The sequence below is a fragment of the Alligator mississippiensis genome, chromosome 1 (genome assembly GCF_030867095.1).
Source record: "Alligator mississippiensis isolate rAllMis1 chromosome 1, rAllMis1, whole genome shotgun sequence".
NCBI lineage: Eukaryota > Metazoa > Chordata > Crocodylia > Alligatoridae > Alligator > Alligator mississippiensis.
In genome coordinates this window covers 294,198,391-294,218,791 of record NC_081824.1, presented here as the reverse complement: position 1 = coordinate 294,218,791, position 20,401 = coordinate 294,198,391, and the positions used below count along the sequence as shown (strand labels likewise).

The 20,401-nt window shown below is 46.4% G+C and overlaps 1 long non-coding RNA gene across 1 annotated transcript in view; it reads left to right on the top strand.

Annotated features, from left to right (window-relative positions):
• Positions 1–238: 238 nt before the first annotated feature.
• Positions 239–20,401, top strand: part of LOC132250152 (uncharacterized) — a 37,014-nt gene continuing 16,851 nt past the window's right edge. The window contains exon 1 of the long non-coding RNA XR_009461753.1: positions 239–456. This is a non-coding gene — a long non-coding RNA (uncharacterized LOC132250152). The remainder of the gene's footprint in view (positions 457–20,401) is intronic.

Here is a 20,401-nt window from a genome sequence, read left to right as displayed (position 1 = left end):
CTTGCCCCACCCCTTTGCTTCCTAGCTGGAGCAGTGAGAGCTGGCTAACAAAGGGGTAGGGGGACAAGCCCAGCTGGGGATGCAGCCCAATCTGTGGGTGGTGGGGTGGGGTGGGGTTGGGGGAATGCCCCCCCCCACCCTGGCAAATCCTGGCTGGGGTCTAAGGCCAGGGAGGAGGGCTAAACACCCCTTCCCGTGCTCAAACTTACTGCTGGCTGCAACTGTGCACTACAAATCCCAGAGGCACCTGGAAGCAGGAAGAGGAAGTGAAGAACAACCCTGCAGAGTCCTGCTGCTTTGATTTTGGACTACAAATCCCAGAGAACTTGGGGGCAGCAGGAAGAGGAAGTGAACACACAGCCCATCCTGGTTACCTGCCAGAGAGCCCTGCTTTAGTACCCCCCAGCTTTTGGCCTGAATTGCTGTGGGCATGTGGCTGCAGTTCCTGAATCAAAGGTAAATGTCTGTCTAGTTGTTTCTCAGTTTAATCTGTGCATTTTAAACTAGTCTGCAAAGACTGAATCAATTCAGCCTTGGGCTTTTTGATGATCTGTACTGAGCTTCTGAGTTCTGGGGCTGCTGGGGTTGGGTTTGACAGTCAGCTCACTGTCAACCTAGCCATGGGACACCCTGCTGCACATGTGATTTATAGAATTCCTGAAGCAACAGGAGCCTTGTGTCAGAGAGCCTCTTCCTCATCCTGGAGTCCCTGTGACCCAGGATATCTAAAAACATGGGTTCAGCCTAGCTTCTCTGGCATTTTTAAGTGCCTGTGGGGCCTGCAGGAAAAGGTAGGAAAAGCTACTGGGCTTAGAAGTTGCCAGGTTCTCCTTGACTCTTTTTGGCATTTGGACCAGGGTTGTCCCATTCCTAATGCTGATGCCCATCAGCATACCATAGCTGTCAATCAGCTGCAGTCAGTTTGTCAGCATTGGCATGTAGGTGCTGCATGTTCAATTGATGGCACCACACAAATGAGCCACAAAGATGTTCTGCATTATTTGTTACTACTTTATGGCACCATAAATCAGCAGAACATGTAGTTCCTTTACTATTTATAGTGCAACTGATGTGTTAATGACACCATAACTGTAATGTGTGTCAGGGGCCAGAGAGATGGAGATCGTTAAAAGAAGTGCCTTATATCAAGAGTTTCCATAAGACATCCTAGACTTGCCATTACAGAATACATTATTTTTGTCAGTGGAAATTATGGAGATTAAAAAAATACATTTAAATATTTGCACCTGTCAGTATTTCTGATCCAGAATGTTAAATGTCATAACGACAGAGAGATTTATATGCTGGAAATAACTGTGGCCTCCTACTCCCAGAATTGTTTTTGATTAGATCCAAGTATCTTTAAAAAATGAAATATAACTGTTGTTTTAAAAAGCACTACCCATTAGTGCTTTTAAGTTATTTGAGTTGGATTCATTCTTGCTGTAGCAGCGAAGGGCAAATTGCACATTCCCACATTCAGTTTGGCCCATCGAGCTGTAATATTAGCATTAACTGCCATGGGGTCCTTCTCCACATGTTCAACTCCCCATTAGAGGGGAATGATTATTCTAAATGTGAATGGGAAACATATGCCTCTCTGGCATCCTTCTGTAAGGAGAAATCCTGCATAGTAATGTAGAGGAGCTAATCGGCTAGTGATGCTCTGAGTATATACATATACTTCCTGAAAGAAATACATTCTGCTATATTTTCTGACCTCTCCATGGACCCCACCTCCATCCACCTAATGGTAGTTTGTGTTTAGTGTCAGAAATGTATTACATGGAGCTGGAAATTTACTTCCATTTGGAAACATGACATTGGTTTAAAAAAAAAGAAAATTAAGAAAGGGAAACCGCAGAAGTGCTTAGTCTTGGGCCCATCCAGCAGAAAAGGAAAAGAGAATCATTTACTAAAAGTGGAACATGATTGACAAAGATGACAGAGATACTTTGTTTATACCAGTAAAGAGATGAGAAATGAGTAGACATAATATAAAAACGAAGAGAAATGAGGGGAGGCAGAACTAATAGGCCCAAAGGAAGTAACCATATGGAATAAGTTACTGAATAAAGTGAGTGAAGCAGAGAGTATAAATGTGTTCAAACAGTGCCTGAATTTGCTTTTGAATAAAGAAGGGTTTGAAGAGCTTAGTGGGAAAAAAACAGGAAGAAGGGATTAAGATAGATTAAGCAGGGCTGCCATGCAATTTTCCTGTTGGTAAATTTTCTTTTACACGCAGGTATTCTTTGGGGTGTTTCCACTTGTACACATATGCACAGGATGAATATACTCCATTTATGCAAACTGTTGTAGCTCTGTTGATGCCAGAGGAAGTATGTTGATTTATAGCAACTGAATTCTTGGCTTTGTACTGTCAGAGTGCATTTCTTTTGAAGGTATAAATGCAGCTTATACATATATATTTATGATTTATGTATTTTTTTTCTGTTTTGTTGGTATAGTATCTGAATAGCTCAAATATTTCAGTTAGATTAACTTCACCATACCCCCTAACTGTCATCCCCATTTGAATGGGAAAGTGAATCACAAAGAGACTAAATGAGTTCCCCAAAGGCACATCAGCCTTTAGCAAAGCTAGGAGTACAGCCCAGATCTTGAGTTTTGCACATTAACCAGCAAGGCCATCCTTCTTGTACATCATATTCAACAGCAATGGAGTCTTCATCAAAGAAAGCAGTTGGAGCCAGCCATTAAAAACTAGTTACAACATCCTTATACTCTGTGATACATCCTTTGCAATTCTGCAGTTGTGTTATTGTGGTTCCAAGATATCATTACAACTGGTAAAATAATTTATTAAGAAGAATTTTTCATCAAAATTACTTTTTCTTTTTTAATTTAGGAATTGCTTGCAAAATAGATAACGATTTTAAATAACTTATTTTCTATTAGAAATTGTTTGACAGTAATGTCGGGCAACAAACATCTGGCTACTGATTGTTCACAAAAGGGCCATGCAACAGTAAGTATTTGAATATTCCTAATTTGCTATTGGTTTATATGAGTTGCATAATTGGTCATCTAAGTCACAGAATCAGAGAAAAGTAGGGCTGGAAGGGACATTCAGAGGTCATCTAGTTCAATGCCACCCATGAGAGACAGGATCATCCCTATTCAAACCATCCTATACAAATCCATTGTCTTTATGGTATTGTTTGTGTTCCATGACTGAATAACTGACGCAAACTTTATAAAGTATCTGCTACCTGAAATGAAGCATATCTAGTCACAAGCTAAGTTAATTTCTTTGCTAAACTAATTAGAAATTTGCTTTTTGCAAACGTTGACATGAACAAAATGGTGCTCAAGGAATATTTATGAAAACTGAACAAAAAGACCGACATGTACAAGGCAGCACCAGAGTTGATCCTGATATCATAGCTATGTTCATAAATATTCTCTATCAGTTTAAGCCTCAAGCAAAGCTTATTCAAATAAATGAGAGTGTTTGCACTAGCTGCGGAGGCCAACCTTTTTGCCAGGCCTGTCACAAGGTACGTCCTGCACCCTCCCCAAGTGCCTTTCTGATTCTTTTCCCCTGCCTGATCTGCTGCCCTGCTTTCTGCTTCCTGCCCTTGTGTTCCCTGCCCAATCTGTTGCTCTGCTTTCTGCTCCTGGCTTTATCTGCTGCTTTTATTCCTTGCTCTCTATCATATCTGCTGTGTGCTACACACAGGCTAGGGACAGACATTAAAAAAGCCTGAGCCTGAATTGATTCAGTCTTTGCAGGTTAGTCTAACCTGCCTAGGCTAAACCAGTCTGTAACTGTACAGACATCCCCTTTGGACTGAAAAAATGCAGGCACATGCCTACAGTGGCTCAGACTAGAAGCCGGGGAGTGCTACAGCCGGGGGGTGCTGTCCCTTCCACAGTGCTGAGCTGAGGGGAGTGTGGCCAAGCCCCAGCAGGGTGGCTGTGATTGCAGAGGGGTTCCCCCACTTCTGACCAGCCCAGCAGGGAATTGATAACACAGTGTTTATCACCCTGTTAAGAAAACAACAGAGGGACATTACCACCTACCTGTTGATTCTGCCTTTGTCCCATCTGCCAAAACACAGACCGTAGCTAGCATGTGGTCTGCTAGTTAATGCTGTGTTTCTGTGTAAGGTAGAGGGGATGGCAGAATCCCTGCTTAGAGGGGAAGGGGGTGGGAGCAGAAGCCAGGCAGACCCTGCTGTGTCTGCAGTCTCTGCTGGAGCTGCAGCCAGGGAGCAGAGGGGAAGGGCCAGCCCTGCTATGGAGCAGAGTCCCACCCAGCCCAGAGAGCATGCTGGGATGCTGAGGGAGTCTGATTTAACTTAAACCAGCAAGAGGTCTGGGATAGACATTGCATAAACTGGTTTGCCCCAAATCAGTTAAGTCTTATGCTACATTCAATCAGGTTTTTCTCAAACCAGTTTCAGCCATTTTCAAACTGGTTTATATGCACTGAACAGCTGTTCTGTTACAGGTTTAAACCAGTTTCTGATCACTTAAACTGGTTTATGTATAATGTCTTCTCCTAGCCACAGAGGCTGCCCAAGCCACAGGCCCCCCTTGTCCCCCCACCCCCATTCTAAGGTGTCAGGCTTTATATGTGTAGTCTTCACTTTCTGGTTCTCTTTGGTTCATTTGGTGCAATATGTTCCTTCTCTTTCTTCCTACTGGACTGGCCAAAAGGAGCGGTCAGTCTCTTTCATATCTCTAGTATTTCACTGCCTACTCCTGATAACATGGAGGACTCCAGCAACTTCTTATCTTCTAAATCCCAGAGAAGCATTTCCTGGAGGTGCCTTTTTTCCTTATGGTTCCATACCTATGTCAGACAATTAAAGAAGTCACCTTGACTGAGTTTTATATGGACAAGAAGCTTTAAAAAGCTTTACTATGTCATATCTATAAAAATACACTATATATATATATGTGTGCGTGCTTGTGTATGCATCATAAATACAAAGTTAATTTTCTGCAGTTTTTAAATGCTAACGTGCATAGACAGAATTTAGTGTAATCTCTCTTTAGTATAACCTCTCTCTTGCACTCTCTTTGACTTGTCTCAGATATAACAACAAGTCTTTTACAACTGTCACTTTTTTTACTATTGTTTAGGCTAAAAAAGCTCAGACCTTGGTTCCCTGACTGGTGTCATAAACAATAAATATAATTAATCTTCACACACAAATAAAAATTACCTAAGTGCTGTTTACTTTTGTTTTTGTTAAGCATTGGCAATGTATGGTACAAAGGGGCCACTGTTGTTTCTGCTGTCATCTTGGAAGCTGTAATTGAGACTGACATTCTGTTGCAATGGGTGCTGAAAAATAGTAGAAAAAAGATAACCATTCTCTTCAAAAGGGATATGTAGAAGCTAAAGAAAAGTCAAAAGGACAAAGATATTTGTATTTTGGAAAATAATTTGATGTACCAAGTCCCAGAAATTACTTCTGATTTAACCTACATATCTTTTAAAGTGAAATATATATTTACTCATTTCCAGGCATGGAACATTACTCCATCTTTTGTAAGGCTTTACTTTCTGAGGTCACAAGCTTTTACATCTCTTGGCTACAGAAGGGATGTACCTGGCAACTTGGCAAGAGTCATCTCTTTTAGCCACCTTTTCCTGCAGTAGGCTTTCCCTGGGATACCTGCCCTCTGCACTATGCAGAATTGTGAGGTGCATAGGGCCACAGTGATCAAACATCCTCATGGCAAGTGTTTTGTCTGCCTCTTTCATGTGCAGCTCACATGTCCTGAGGCCTTGATACAGGAGGCCACAGCTCGGAATAATTTCATACCTCTTAGCATTTTTTTTGACCCATGCACGTAACCTATAGTTTTTAATGCAATTTTGTAAAGGCCTGATCGCACCATCAGGAATGAAATTCTAAACCCACTGACATCAATGGGAGGTTTGCTGTTAACTTCAGCAAGTCCAGGTTGTCATAGTATCACAGTACTTGGGGTCAGAAGGGACCTAAACAGATCATCAGGTCTGACACCCTGCCCCGGACAGGAACGGGTGCTGGGATCATATCACCCCAGCCAAAATATCTGTCCAGCCTCCTCTTGAAGACCCCCAAGGTAGGAGAGAGTCCTACTTCACCTGGGAGCCCATTCCATTCTATGTCACTCAGAACTGAATGGGTTCAGCTGTAGAGAGGAGTGAGCCCAAGTCATAAAGAAAGAAAACATGAAGTGGGAGGGCAGAGAAGGGAATATGAACTTTGGCAAAGTTTTGAACTTGGATGAACATTGCCTCAAATGCTTAATTTAAAAACATGCCAAAAAGATTGTTCTTGGGCTTCAGTTTCCTGTGGTAGATATCCTACTCCATTATTTGCGAGTCTCAGGTACACCATGGTTTCCTTACACCATTTCAGCAGTGCTAAAGGACATTAACATGGGTAACAGTGACCCTCTGACAATATGCTCAGAGCTGCTGGTCTCCTGGTCTGCGAGGAGCTGGTGAAAACGTTCTGTATCATCTCTGTGCTCAGCCATCAGTGTAGGAATAGTGGAGGTAGGAGACAGAGGCATGTTAGAAGAGGTATGGTCAGACTGCACTGTGACTCTTTTCTGCTTTCCAGGCCCAAGGGAAGCAGATAATTAGTCAGAGCAGTCATGAGTGTCCAGGGGAATGCCCAGCTTTCCAGTTAAAAGCACAGTCCAGCTATTGTGTATAACTGTAGTAGAACAAAGGACCCAGGTCACATTTGAATCCAAGACTTTCTTTTTGCAGTTTGACTCACTAACACATTCTGGGGCACAGGGTCATGAATCAAACAGTCCTCATCGTTTGTGTGTTGATACAGAATGCACATGGTGTCATGTAATTGTTTATTCAGTATATGTTCCTGTGACATTTTTTCCAAGTCAAGAAAAAAAAAATTCTAAAAGATTTTCAGTAAATGTGGCTCATGCCAGTTTGTCTGGCAAATGCTGCTATTCCCATTTTGTATAATGGATATAATTTAGTTAAAAATGGAACTATTAAAAAAAGAATAGTCCTCAAATCCAATGTTTTTTCAAAAACACAGACTCACCTTTCCCTGTATAAATAGTCCTCTCATATCCCAGACAGTGGCAAAACTAGTCTTCTGTGAATTTACTTCTAAAACATAACATTCTTAACAAAAAGTAGACAGGATGTCCCAGTGTTCCTCGGTTTGCTTCTTATTGCCCATTGCTACAAGCATCAAATATTGTTAAGATCCAGACTCAGATGTTACTGTTGAGTTTCCTGAAGTCTGAAATGGCAACAACATACTGGATTCTCAACACACCTGGGCAGAGAAGCTGTTAGGTGTGCTAGTCTGCAGTCAGGGAGAAGACAGGGCAAGGTGAGATCTTAGGACTAGCTGGTTCACAGAGGCATGAGCTTTTGCAGGAAACAGCCAATTTTGTCAGATGTTATGATGAAGTAGCTTCATGCCCCCCTGGACCAGTTGGTCCTTAAAGTGCCACCTTGCCTTGTCTTTTGCCCAATCACGCTGGGGTAACATGTGTCTGGGTTGTCTTGCTTACACATAATCGTTACTCACACAAGTTAAGAGTTAGGAATTCAACAAATGGAAAACACATTAGTGCCTTTATTTTTTTTTCTCTTTGCTTTGTTGCTTTAACACATAGCAACACATTTTGCTCATAGTTCAACTGATGTAAATCCAGAGTAACTCTTTGAATGCCAGGGTGCTATTCTTGATTTCTATCTGTGTTGCTCAAAGCACAATCAATTGATTTTTCCAACTTCACTGTGACAAATTATGGCACTGTTTTGTAATATGTCCAAGAAAATGATACATGCCTCAGTTTCTCTGGTTTGATTGTGTGATCTCATCATTGGGAAAGAAGAGGTTACATTTGCCCTGGACTAGACCTGGGTGTGAATGTGAATTTGCACATAGCTGGCCCAGCTAATAGAGAATGGCTCAAACTACAGAGGGAGAGACACCAGTCTCACTGAATCCTGGTTTCATTATCTGGAGACTCCAGGCACATCTACACAAGCCATTTTACTGTTCAGTAGCAGAGTTTACTGTGCAATAAACATGTATATTTATGCACACACATGATTACTGCTCAGTAAATTTCCTCACAATTAAGATTTGTTAGCTGCAAATGCAAGTAGCAGATTTACTTATGATTAGTAACAGCACAGTAGCGCTTGTGTAGACACCTGACTGGGAGCAAATCTGCAGGGAGACATTGTCCCTGTCCCAGCTGTAGGCAGCCCCTGGGAAAGGGCGTAATGTCTAAGCCCCAGCCAGGAGACAGCTGTCTCCTGGTCTGGTGCTCCCTGGCAGCCCCTGCACTAGCACCCAGGGAGAGCCTAGACCTCCCCCTAGTGGCAGCAGGGGCCCATTGCAGGGCCCAAGGAAGCCGGAGCAGTTTGCTGCCACTAGCAGCAAATCTGCTCCAGCTTCCCTGCATGTGTAGATGCCTGACTTGGAGCATTTGTAAGTAGTTTTCTCAGAAGTAAACTGATCCCATATCAAATGCATGTGTAGATGCTCGCTCCCTTCAGCTAAACTATCCATCTTCTCTGGTTATGCACCTTTGGGCTTCCCACTAAGGCTGCCCCCTATCTGGGACTCTCCGTGCCTATTCTTGGGCTCCTTGATAACGCTGCCCTTACCCGAGGCTCACCATGCCCAACTTGGGCTTCCCAATAATGCGGCCCCCTATCTGGGGATCACCGTGCCCAACTTGGGCTTCCCAATGATTGCTGCCCCCTGTCTGGGGCTCGCCATGCCCACACTAGGGCTTTTCAAACGCCCTTCTCTGGGGCTGGGGTCTATGCACCCTGTGTGCTGCGCCCACTGGCGCTGGGGTCCTCACACTCTGCTGTGAGTCCCCTATGAGGCCTCCTCCATCCCCTTAGCCTCACCCAAACTACCGGTGTAACAACAACAATGCAAAACGCACAAGCCCCTAGGCTATAACATAACGTAGAGCCGCTCGGCTAAAACAACATTGCTCAACTCGGGTCAAGCTATACCTGCAGATTGGCTTCTCCTCACATCCTGCCATAGGGAAGCTCCTGCCTCTCTGGCTGCTGGCAGGGAACTGCCTCTGGCCTCTGCTCCTGGGCTTTATAAGGGCCAGGCCCTGCCCCTTCAGGTCAGCCGACCTTCTTTGGTTGACCCGGCAACCCACAGCTGTGCTCCTTAGCCACTGCTAGGGCTCCTTCCCTAGCAGTTTTCCCCTCTTCAGGCACAGGGCACCTCAGTGCTTTGTGACACATGACTAATGCCAACATATTGCTCCAGTTATTTGCTGATATAACTGGATCAGTTTCAATGGAATTACATAGAAGTGGCACACTGTAACATTAGGCCAATTTCTATGCGTCTTTGAGCCTGGTTCTGGAAGGAATCTTATGGCCGAAAATCAGAAGTATGTTCAGCAAAGTCAAGGGAGCTATACTTATGTGAAACTGGCTGTGATCTCACTTACCAGGCCACAGTTTAAGTATAAGAGCTTCTTTTATACAAACAGCAGGAAATATTTAGAAAGATTCTGGGTATTTCCAAACATCTGACTTCTCAGATGGGCAAAAATACAATCAAAGTATTTCCTTTCAAAGCTGCATCACTTTATGATTAGTCAAGGGTTTTGTAGCATGAATTTCCTTTTCAGAAATATTTTATGTTACAGCTGTTCATATTTTTTTGGGACCCAATTAAACTCCTGCTTTAGCAGCATGGAAAATTTGGGGTAACTGCTTTAAAAATATGCTATGCAGAGCTGTTGTAGCAAATATTTAAGCTTCTTCATTCTAAACCCTCTTGTAATTTTAAAGCATGTCAAGGTTTTCCTTGAAAAACTAACTTTCAGTGTATCCTTTGCTTTCCTCTTTCTTTCACTGTAAAAGCATTGGTACAACTTGTGTAGTATCACAGGTTTTATTAGACTGTAGGAGCCATAGCACATCTGGATGCACAGTTTGGAGTACCTTGTGATTTAAGATCCTTGTCATTTTCCTTTTCCTAAGGCTTTTACTGTATGAGCATATGCCAGTACATTTCCCTTATATTGGACTGAACCTACCATTTAGTATTTATGGAACATTACTGTCTGGGCTAAAGGATGGAGATTTACATTCTTTTATTTTTATTGCTTATGGGTTGTTTTAACATATAAAGAGTTTTTAGCCTTAAAAAAAAAATCAATCACTACAGTGCACTCCTAATAAATTTCAGCCCTACTGGGCGCATCTACATGTGTACTCCACTGCATAGTTCATACTGCGCAGTCATTTAGTACGTGCTACAGCAAGTAGTAAATGACTGCGTGGTACCCGCTGGTACTGCACAGTCCTGGTGGCACATGGGTTGTTTCTAACCCTACTGCACAGTAGCAACAAGCTACTGTACAGTAACTTGCTGCTACTGCACAGTCGCAGTGATGTCACAGTTAGTGCCTGCCAACGCTCATTGCTATAGTGACATAGCATCTCATGTAGGTGCAGCCATGGTGATGTAAGCATTCTGGGACAATCAAGGACTGCAATGTCCAAATAAATTAACTTTGTTCTCTGGGCCTTCAAAAATTGTGGAAGGCATGGCTTGCTTTTGCTTGACTACAGAGCATTGCTGGGCAGGTAATAGAGCTTATAAACTGCAGAAGCACTCATTGCACTCTCTCTGGGTGCATCTACACATGCAAATGCTGCAGGTTTATTCTAGAGTATATAATCTAGAGTAAACCCACCCTGGGCAGGCATCTACACAGGTGGGGAAGTGGGAGCAGATTTGCTGCTTCTGGCAGCTGTCTGCTGTCGCTCCATCTGGCCCTGTGCTGGCCCTTGACAGCATCCAGGGGAAGCTGGAGGTACTAGCCACAGCTGCCTGGAGCTGGTGGCCATCTTTAAAAGGCAGCTCTGCAGGCTGCTCCCTGGCCACCTGTCTTCCTGGCTGGAAGCAGTGTGCAGAGCGTGGTGGCTGCATTCAGTGGCTCTGTCACTGCAGCTTATGCCCACTATGCCATGGCTTTTCCAGCCCCAGGCCCCAGGAGCGATGTTCACTACCCTAGGTCCCTGCTCACCACCATGCTTACCATGTTGACCCACTGTGGGGTCCACTGTCTGGTCTAGGTAAATCTCAGTGCTGGCAGCCCCTCCGCATAGTGTGGCTGCATGGCTTGGCTCACTGCACCATCCCAAGGTTCCTGCCCCTATGCTACTGCTGCCTGGACCCTGTGCTGCCACCCAGACACCAGTAGGGACACCAATGATACACTCCTGAATGCCATCACTGGGGCTGTCCATGTACTCCTAGGCCTCCAGCTCCACCTCTTGTGAGCCTGCCTGGACAGCCAGGACTAGTGGCTGCATGTCGTTCAGACTATCTGGGACATTAAGCAGTGGCTGGAGTCCTTTTGGATGACCCCAGCCACCTTCCAGAAGCTTCTTGAGCAGCTCTGCCCACACTTGTTGCATCAGGATACCACCATATGGTGGCCCCCCAACATGGACAGCCAGCTGGCCAACACCTTACTCAAGCTGGCCACGGCTACCAGTCTCTGTTACCTCAGACACCTCTTCAGCATGGGCATGGTGACTGCTTTGGAGGCAGTTCTGGAAGTATGCGATGCCCTCCAGGATGTGCTAGGGCACACTGTGCTCTGGGTGCATGACCCCCAGAGGTGGTGTCAGGATTCTGAACCCTGGGCTTCCCCCAGTGCATTGGGGCCCTGGACAGGACCCATATCCCCATCACCTGCCTACCCTATAGTGACTGTCCCTACTATAGCCAGCAGGGCTTCCACTTTATCATGCTCTAGGCCATCATCGACCATCACAGCACCTTCACAAACATGAGTGATGGCTGGGTGAGCTGTGACCCATGCCAGCATGTTCTGCAACTTGTACCCTGCCAGCCCTGATGCAGAGCAGGTGCTTCATGCTGGGTGTACCGGACCTCCAGCTAGGCACAGTGGTGGTCCCACCTCTCCTCCTCAGGGATTCTGCCTACATGCTCCTCCCCTGGCTCATGCAGACCTATACCAGCCAGCTGGACCCCAACCAGGCACACGTCAACCAGTACTTAGGCTGGACCCATGCACTCATGGTGTTGCCCTGTGGGGTCAGGCCAACTCTCAGGATCTTAATATTGTGCTGTTAGACAGGAGGGTGTGACACAATTGCACATATACAAACACACAAATCAATTAGGTGCATACGCACACATACTCGGAGGCACATACACATCCTAACCAGTCTAGGCACATGCATACCTATCACCAATTCAAGCACATACACTATACACCCCAAAAGTTAGACAAAAATCAATTGTCCATACCATTACGCTCAGTACACATACACAGATCACTAATTCGTATATCACGCACACATTGCTGGTGAGGGTGTGTGGCTCCCAGTGGTGTCCTGGGGCACAAGGGCACAGTGTCTGGCTGCCTAGGCAGGGATCCTCTCCATTTAGAAGCTGGAACTGCTGGCGGCTGGTGGTGCCATGGTTGGCCTGGCCTCCTGGGTGGGACTGACCATCCAAAGCTGGTGGAACAGGTGCTGGCCCAGGCTCCCGGAACTGCTGGAGGAGGCCAGGGGCAGGGTGCTCAGCAGGACTGGCTCCTGGCAGGCCAAGGGACCCTCCCCCATTGACATGTCACCATGGGTGTCAGGCCACTTTGGAGGCTTAGGCAGGCTGCTTGTGCTGGAGTAGACAGCATGGCTTAGGCCAGGATCCTGGGGCACAAAGATATTGACCATCTGTCATATAAAGGGCAAGGACTTGTGGGCTGCCCTCAACTGACAGTTGTGGTCGGTGACTGACCTGCTGTGCCCACAAAGCCTTAACCTTTATGCAGCACTGGCATCCCAACCAGTTGTGCCCACATACCTGCATGCAGCCTGATAGGCACTCATAAATGTATGCATTGGAGTACCCACACAAACTGACTGAGGACATCAGCCTCTTTCCACAGCGCCATGAGGTTCACGGTCTCCTCCTAGGACCAGTTGCTGCCCCAGGAGGTAGCATGTGCTATTGGGGAGGAAGCCAGCATGGCTTCCTTTGACAGCTAGCTGGGATTCCACACAGCAGTCTTGGTATTGGTAGGAACCAGAGCAGCACCCAGAGCAGAGGCAAAGCACAGGAGAGGCAGGATTGTGGTGAGAGTGTGCCAAGCAGCAGCAGTGGGGTATGGTCAGGCTGCTGTGGCTGGCCAGGGGCCAGCTGGAGCAGGACCTAGTGGCCACAGGCTGGCTGCATGTGGCACAGGGTGCTGCTGGGTCTGGCAGGTTCTTGCAGTCTCCAGTGCAGTGCAATGGCACAGACCTGGCAGCTGTGCAGGAACACAATGCCAGGGAGCAGCACCAGGGTGCGAGCAAGCTGCTGCAACTGGCCTGGGGACATTCAGTGGCCAGAGGTTGGCTGCAGGTATCCCGGGGTCCTGGCATCCACACAGGCTTTTAAGGGCCTGGGGCTGGGGCAGGCAAAGAGCCACCCCAGCCCTGGGGCTGGAGAAGTTCCCGGCCTTGGGGCTGGGCTGCAGATGGCCCCCTAGTTGTGGAGCTGACCGGGAGCAAATTTGTAACTAGTTGTGACTAATTGTAACTAAATTTACTACTTGTATTTACAGGTAGCAAATTTACTCACGATCAGAGCAAATTACTGTGCAGTAAGCATCTGCACGTGTAGATGGTGATGCTTACTGCTCAGTAATTTGCTCTAGTTGTGAGGAAAGCGTCTTGTGTAGCTGTGCCCTCTGTGTGTATGTTTTGCAGAGTGGATCTGATTAATAACATCACCCCTGACTCTTCCTCTGTCTTCCTGCAACATGGCCATGTTCCTGTGGAGGGGGGCTGAATAGGAAAATTGTCCTTTCAGGGCACTGCAGAACTCCCAGTATAACATGGCTGTCACTCATTCATAGCAGTGAGTTTCAGACTGAAAGGGAATACAGGACTTTTACACAGTGCACATGCTTGCTGAAAGCATTCTGTCATCTAAATAGGCTGACCATATAGAAATCCTGGAAATCTGGGACACTACTGCCTCCCTCCCCCCTCCAACTCCCCCCCATGCTCTCACAAGTCAAAGGTGGCTGGGCAGGTAGCGGTGCCTGTCTGCCCATCTGCAAGGTGGTCTGCACTGCTCTGACTCCTGGCCAGACTGCACCCTGTGCTCCTGCATTTCCAGGATGCTCATTTTAATTCTCAACAGCTGGCTGGGACCAGCCTCTGAAGTGTGGGACTGTTCTGGCTAAAACAGGACATATGGTCACCTACATCTTAACACAGGGAAGGAGATATTTATATTGCCATATTTATTTAGCTTTGTTAGTTATAGATCATAGAAAGTTAGGGTTCGAAGGGACCTCAGGAGGTCATTTAGTCCAACCTCCTGCTCAAAGCATCCCCAACTAGATCATCCCAGCCAAAGCTTTGTCTAGCCAGGTTTTGAAAACCTCCAAGGATGGACCTTTTCATGATGATATAGAAGTGGCCAGTATTTTCATCTTCTGCAAATCTGGTTTAGAAAGGACATGCTGTTTAGTTAGTTCAAAGTTTTCAGAACTATGGTAGACTATAAGCATGGGTAAATGAGTTTCTATGAGATATACACTGCTAGGTCTTTACAGTGTGTCAGTTAATCCATAGAAGCTATTAGTGTGCATACTCTGACACACTGGTAAGTGAAAGCTGCCTGAGGACTAACCTACTGTGGGTTAATTTCCACTTACCATCAGGTAAGGATGTGCACATGGGCTATTCCCATAGGATAACTGCTGCACTGTAAAGCCCAGCCCTTGTTTATCTCATAGTAACTTAGTCTGCTTGTACCCTCTGATTAGCATCCTATCATGTAAATGGACTGAAATGGAAAGAAAACTTTATTTTGTCCAGACGGTAGAAATATGGGCTACTTCAGAATCTTGTCAAATTTTATCAGACGTAGTTCAAAATAAGTATCCAAACATGGAGACTCTTTTTGGAGACATTTAGATGTAGAACATATTTCTAAATCTGATTTAGAACATAAACCAACCTTAGAGTCACTTATCATATGTAATGAGCTTTAGGAATAAAGTTACTCTACTAGATATTGAACTTATGGCCTCATGGCAATAGTCCTTTTCCTCTATTCTCTTGTGGTTGACAGGGAGGTTTGAGGGCATTGGGAGTGCTCCCTGTGTGATTAGTTCCAATGAAACCTCTGGCATTAAAGGGGGCCAGATTAGGAGTTCGAGCCTCACTCTGCTAGGGCAGCTTGAAATGTTGTTTGATTCATAGATTCATAGATGTTAGGGTCGGAAGGGACCTCAATAGATCATCGAGTCCAACCCCCTGCATAGGCAGGAAAGAGTGCTGGGTCTAGATGACCCCAGCTAGATGCATATCCAACCTCCTCTTGAAGACCTCCAGGGTAGGGGAGAGCAGCACCTCCCTTGGGAGCCCATTCCAGACCTTGGCCACTAACTGTGAAGAAGTTCTTCCTAATGTCCAATCTAAATCTGCTCTCTGCTATTTTATGGCCATTATTTCTTGTAACCCCCGGGGGCGTCTTGGTGAATAAAACCTCACCAATTCCCTTCTGTGCCCCCGTGATGAACTTATAGGCAGCCACAAAGGTCGCCTCTCAACCTTCTCTTGCGGAGGCTGAAAAGGTCCAGGTTCTCTAGTCTCTCCTTGTAGGGCTTGGTCTGCAAGCCCTTAACCATACGAGTGGCCCTTCTCTGGACCCTCTCCAGGTTATCCGCATCCCTCTTGAAGTGCGGTGCCCAGAATTGCATGCAGTACTCCAACTGCGGTCTGACCAGCGCCCGATAGAGGGGAAGTATCACCTCTTTGGATCTATTCGTCATGCATCTGCTGATGCACAATAAAGTGCCATTAGCTTTTCTGATGGCTTCGTCACACTGCCGACTCATGTTCATCTTGGAGTCCACTAGGACTCCAAGATCCCTTTCCACTTCTGTGCCACCCAGTAGGTCATTTCCTAGGCAGTAGGTGTGCTGGACATTTTTCCTCCCTAGGTGCAGCACTTTTCATTTCTCCTTGTTGAATCTCATTCTGTTGTTTTCTGCCCACTTGTCCAACCTGTCCAGGTCTGCTTGTAGCTGATCCCTGCCCTCCTGCGTGTCCACCTCTCCCCATAGCTTTGTGTCATCTGCAAACTTGGACAGAGTACATTTCACTCCCTCATCCAAGTCTCTGATGAAGACATTAAAGAGTATTGGTCCAAGGACCGAGCCCTGCGGGACCCCACTGCCCACACCCTTCCAGGTCGAAACTGACCCATCCACCATGATTCTCTGGGTGTGACCCTCTAGCCAATTCGCCACCCACCGGACTGTGTAGTCATCCAATTCACAGCCTCTTAATTTGTTTAACAGTATGGGGTGGGATACGGTATCGAAGGCCTTCCTGAAGTCTAAGTATACGACATCCACCCCTACTCCTGTGTCCAGGCGTTTCGTAACCTGGTCATAAAAAGAGACTAGATTAGTCAGGCATGATCTACCTGCTATGAACCCGTGCTGGTTTCCCCTTAGCATAATTTGTCCTGCCGGGCTCTCGCAAATGTGAGCCTTGATAATTTTTTCAAAGACTTTGCCAAGGATGGAGGTGAGACTGACTGGCCTATAGTTGCCTGGGTCCTCCTTCCTCACCTTCTTGAAGATGGGGACCACATTGGCCCTTTTCTAGTCCTCTGGGACTTGGCCCGTGCGCCACGAGTGTTCAAATATTCCCGCCAGTGGCTGTACAACGATGTCGGCCAGTGCCTTCAGCACCCTCGGATGGAGCTCATCCGGGCCTGCCGACTTAAAGGCATCCAATTCTTCCAAGTGACTCTGCACCATCTCAGGGTCTACGCATGGTAGTCTGGCGTCTTGCTGCTGCCTCTCTACAACCCCAGTGAGAGACTTGTCTTGCCCCTCTCTTAGGAACACTGAGGCAAAGAACTTGTTGAGGAGTTCAGCCTTGTCCCCCCTGTCCGTCACCAATTGCTTCCGCCCATTTAGTAGGGGTCCTATTCCTCCCTGGGCCTTCCTTTTACTCCCTATATATCTAAAAAACAATTTCTTGTTATCCTTTACTTGGGATGCCATCCTCAGCTCCATGGTAGCTTTGGCCCGTCTAACTGCCTCCCTACAAGCGCGAGCAGAGGAGGTATACTCCTCTTTGGTGATCTCTCCCTGTTTCCACTTTTTATGTGCTCCCCTTTTGGCCCGTAGGCTGCCCTGGATTTCTCTGGTCAGCCAAGGAAGCCTCCTGGCCCCTTTCCCTCTTTTTCCTCGCATCGGGATTGTCTCCCTTTGTGCCCGAAGGATCATTTCCTTAAGGCACAGCCACCCTTCTTGGGCTCCCATCACTTCAAAACTCCTACTCTGCAGTGCATCCTTGACTAATCGCCTGAGTTCATTGAAATCAGGTTTCCTAAAGTCTAGCACTTTCACCCTACTAGTTACCTTACCGACTCGATGTCTTATGATGAATTCTATTATTTGGTGACCACTGTTCCCCAGATGGCTACCGATCTGTAGGTCTCCTACCATGTCATCCCCCGTTGCCAATACCAGATCCAGTAAGGCATTCCCCCTAATGGGACCATGTACCTCCTGTGTCAGGTGGAGGTCCCGTACACAGGTTAGAAACCTGAGTGAACGGTGGGACTTTGCTGTCTGCGTCTCCCAGCAGATGTCTGGGTAGTTTAGGTCCCCCATGACTACTGCCGCCTTAGCTTTTATGGTCTCCGAGAGCTGCCTCAGGTGCCCCGAATCTAGTTCTTCCCCTTCGTGTGGGGGTCTGTAGCAGACCCCTACCACCAAATCCCTTTCTCCTTGCCCCCCATGTAACAACCCACAATCCTTCTACTTTTTCCTCCTTCGATTCCATCTTGATGAGGGTCGATGTATATTGCTCATTGACATAGAGCGCAACCCCTCCCCCTTTATTCCCCACCCTATCCTTTCTGTACAGCCTATAACCCTCAATATGTATCGCCCAGTCGTGGGACGAATCCCACTTACTATGTTCTTGTAGACTGTGAACTGATTCTAGTTACTCTGAATTCTTTGTTACTAGCTAGAGTTCCCTGATGAACCAGGATGTTTTCCTGTTTATCATGCAAGGTACTCCACCTGGGAAGGAGGAACCCCCAGCACACCTATAGGTTGGGGAGTGTCCTTATCTGCAGCTTGGAGGCAGAGAGGGATCTTGGAGTCATAATTGACTCCAAGATGAACATAAACTGGCAGTGTAACAGGGCCATCAACAAGGCCAATCGCACCTTGTCGTGCATTAACAGGTGCATGACTAATAGATCAAAGGAGGTGATGCTCCCCCTCTACGCAGCACTGGTCAGGCCGCAGTTGGAGTGCTGTGTCCAGTTTTGGGCGCACACTTCAAGAGGGATGCGGAGAATCTGGAGAGGTTCCAGAGGAGGGCCACTCTCATGATTAGTGGCCTTCATGATAGAACCTAATGGGGAGAGGTTGAGAGAGCTGAATCTCTTCAGCCTTCACAAGAGATGGCTGAGGGGAGATCTTGTGGCCACCTATAAATTTATTAGGGGAGGTCAACAGGGAATAGGGGATGCGCTGTTTACTAAGGTGCCCCAGGGAGTGACTAGGAATAACGGGTGTAAGCTGGTTGAGAGTGGATTTAGGTTAGATATTAGGAAGACATTTTTCACAGTGCGGGTGGCCAGGATCTGGAATGGGCTTCCAAGAGAGGTGGTGCTATCACCTAGCTTGGAGGTCTTCAAGAGGAGGCTAGATAGTCACCTGGCTGGGGTCATCTGACCTCGGTCCTCTTTCCTGCCAGGGGCAGAGGGGTCAGACACGATGATCCATTGTGGTCCCTTCCGACTCTACAATCTATGAATCTATGAATCATGGACTTAAGCTATGGCCTTTCACAGGTTCCCCCAGCTCTTATTTTAAATAAAACCTTTAATCACTGTCTCTTTCTAAGAATACTCTCCAGTTCTTTACCCATGTCCTTTCCCCTGACATTTTTCCCCCACAAGACCCTTTTCTTCTCCAACAAGCAAGTTTATGGCCGATGGAACCAGAAAGGAAGGATGTATATGAATATTTGGCTGTATGGCTGGGAGGCACAAGTTGCTGGTGGCTTTAAGGTTTGTTTAAATTGGCCTTAGTTCCCTGTATCACTAGACAGGAACTCTAAAGGCTGGCTAAAGTTTTGATGAACTACAAATAGAGAACCATCTAGTCCTATACTCCAGCAGAGGGGTGTGCCTGTGCTGGTGAGATTTGTGGTTCTCACAGGATATATAATAGAAAATTGGAGGAGGATGAACATCAGGACTGTGACAGATTTTGAGGACTCTGAGGGGAAAAACATTAAATAAACCTTTCTCTTTACAAACACATTGTTGTTGTTGGCAACATATAGAGGTTGCAACATTTTGATTGCTTTAGCTAAAACATTAGCAGCGCACAGTCTTCTGAGAGCACCTTAAAATAAGGACTCGCTTTGGCAATAACAATGCGCTTGAAATTTAAAAGGTTTACTTTTGAGACCTATTATTTCTAACTGGAAGTGTTTGAATAGAACCCCTGTGGTTATTTGCCTTTCCTCTACGTACAATATAAAGATTCAAAAGCAGGTCAAGATGCTTTTTTTTTTTTTTTTTTTTGCATCAATATGTTTTTCATTAACAAGGTGCAGTTGAGATCACTCTGTTAAAATCAGCTGCTGATTTTCAGCTGAGACTGAAAAAGATCAGCATATAATGCATACACATGTATACATGTATACTAAAGAATATAGGTTAAATTTAGAGCTAATATAAATGATGGTGTAAGATCTAGAAGCCCTGATGGCTGCTGCAGCAGCCGGTGCATGCAGGGCTTTTTTTTTTTTTAAGAACTGGGAGTTGGGGCCCAGTGGGGCAACTATTGATGAGGCTGGGAGAGTGGGCGGGGGGTTCATGGCAGAGCCCTCCACACAGTGAAGGGTAGTGGGGGGCAGCAGGGATTGCCCCCTCACCTGGCAGCAGCTGGTGAGTGTGGGTTGTTCTTTTTTAAAGCGCCGAGATGCTGGGGCCAGGCGGGTCAGCCATTGATGGGGTTTGGAGAGTGGGCGGGGGTCAGGGGGTGCTCAGAAGGGCTGGGGGAGCAGGCAGAGGATGGGACCTAGCAGGGGTCCCCCCATGGTTCCCTCCAGCCCCCTCACCTACCTCCTACTTACTGGCACAGAGCCTGGGTCCAGATCCCTGCAATGGCAAGTGGAGACTGCCTGAATCTCTGAAGCTCTCCGAATCTTTTCCAAATTGATTTGGAGAACTTTGAATCGATTCAGACCTTTTTATTGGTCTCCCAATTCAATTCAGATTCGGAGATTCAGCTGCCGAATCAGGCTGAATCTCCTCCAAATCAGCACACGAAGCTTCACACA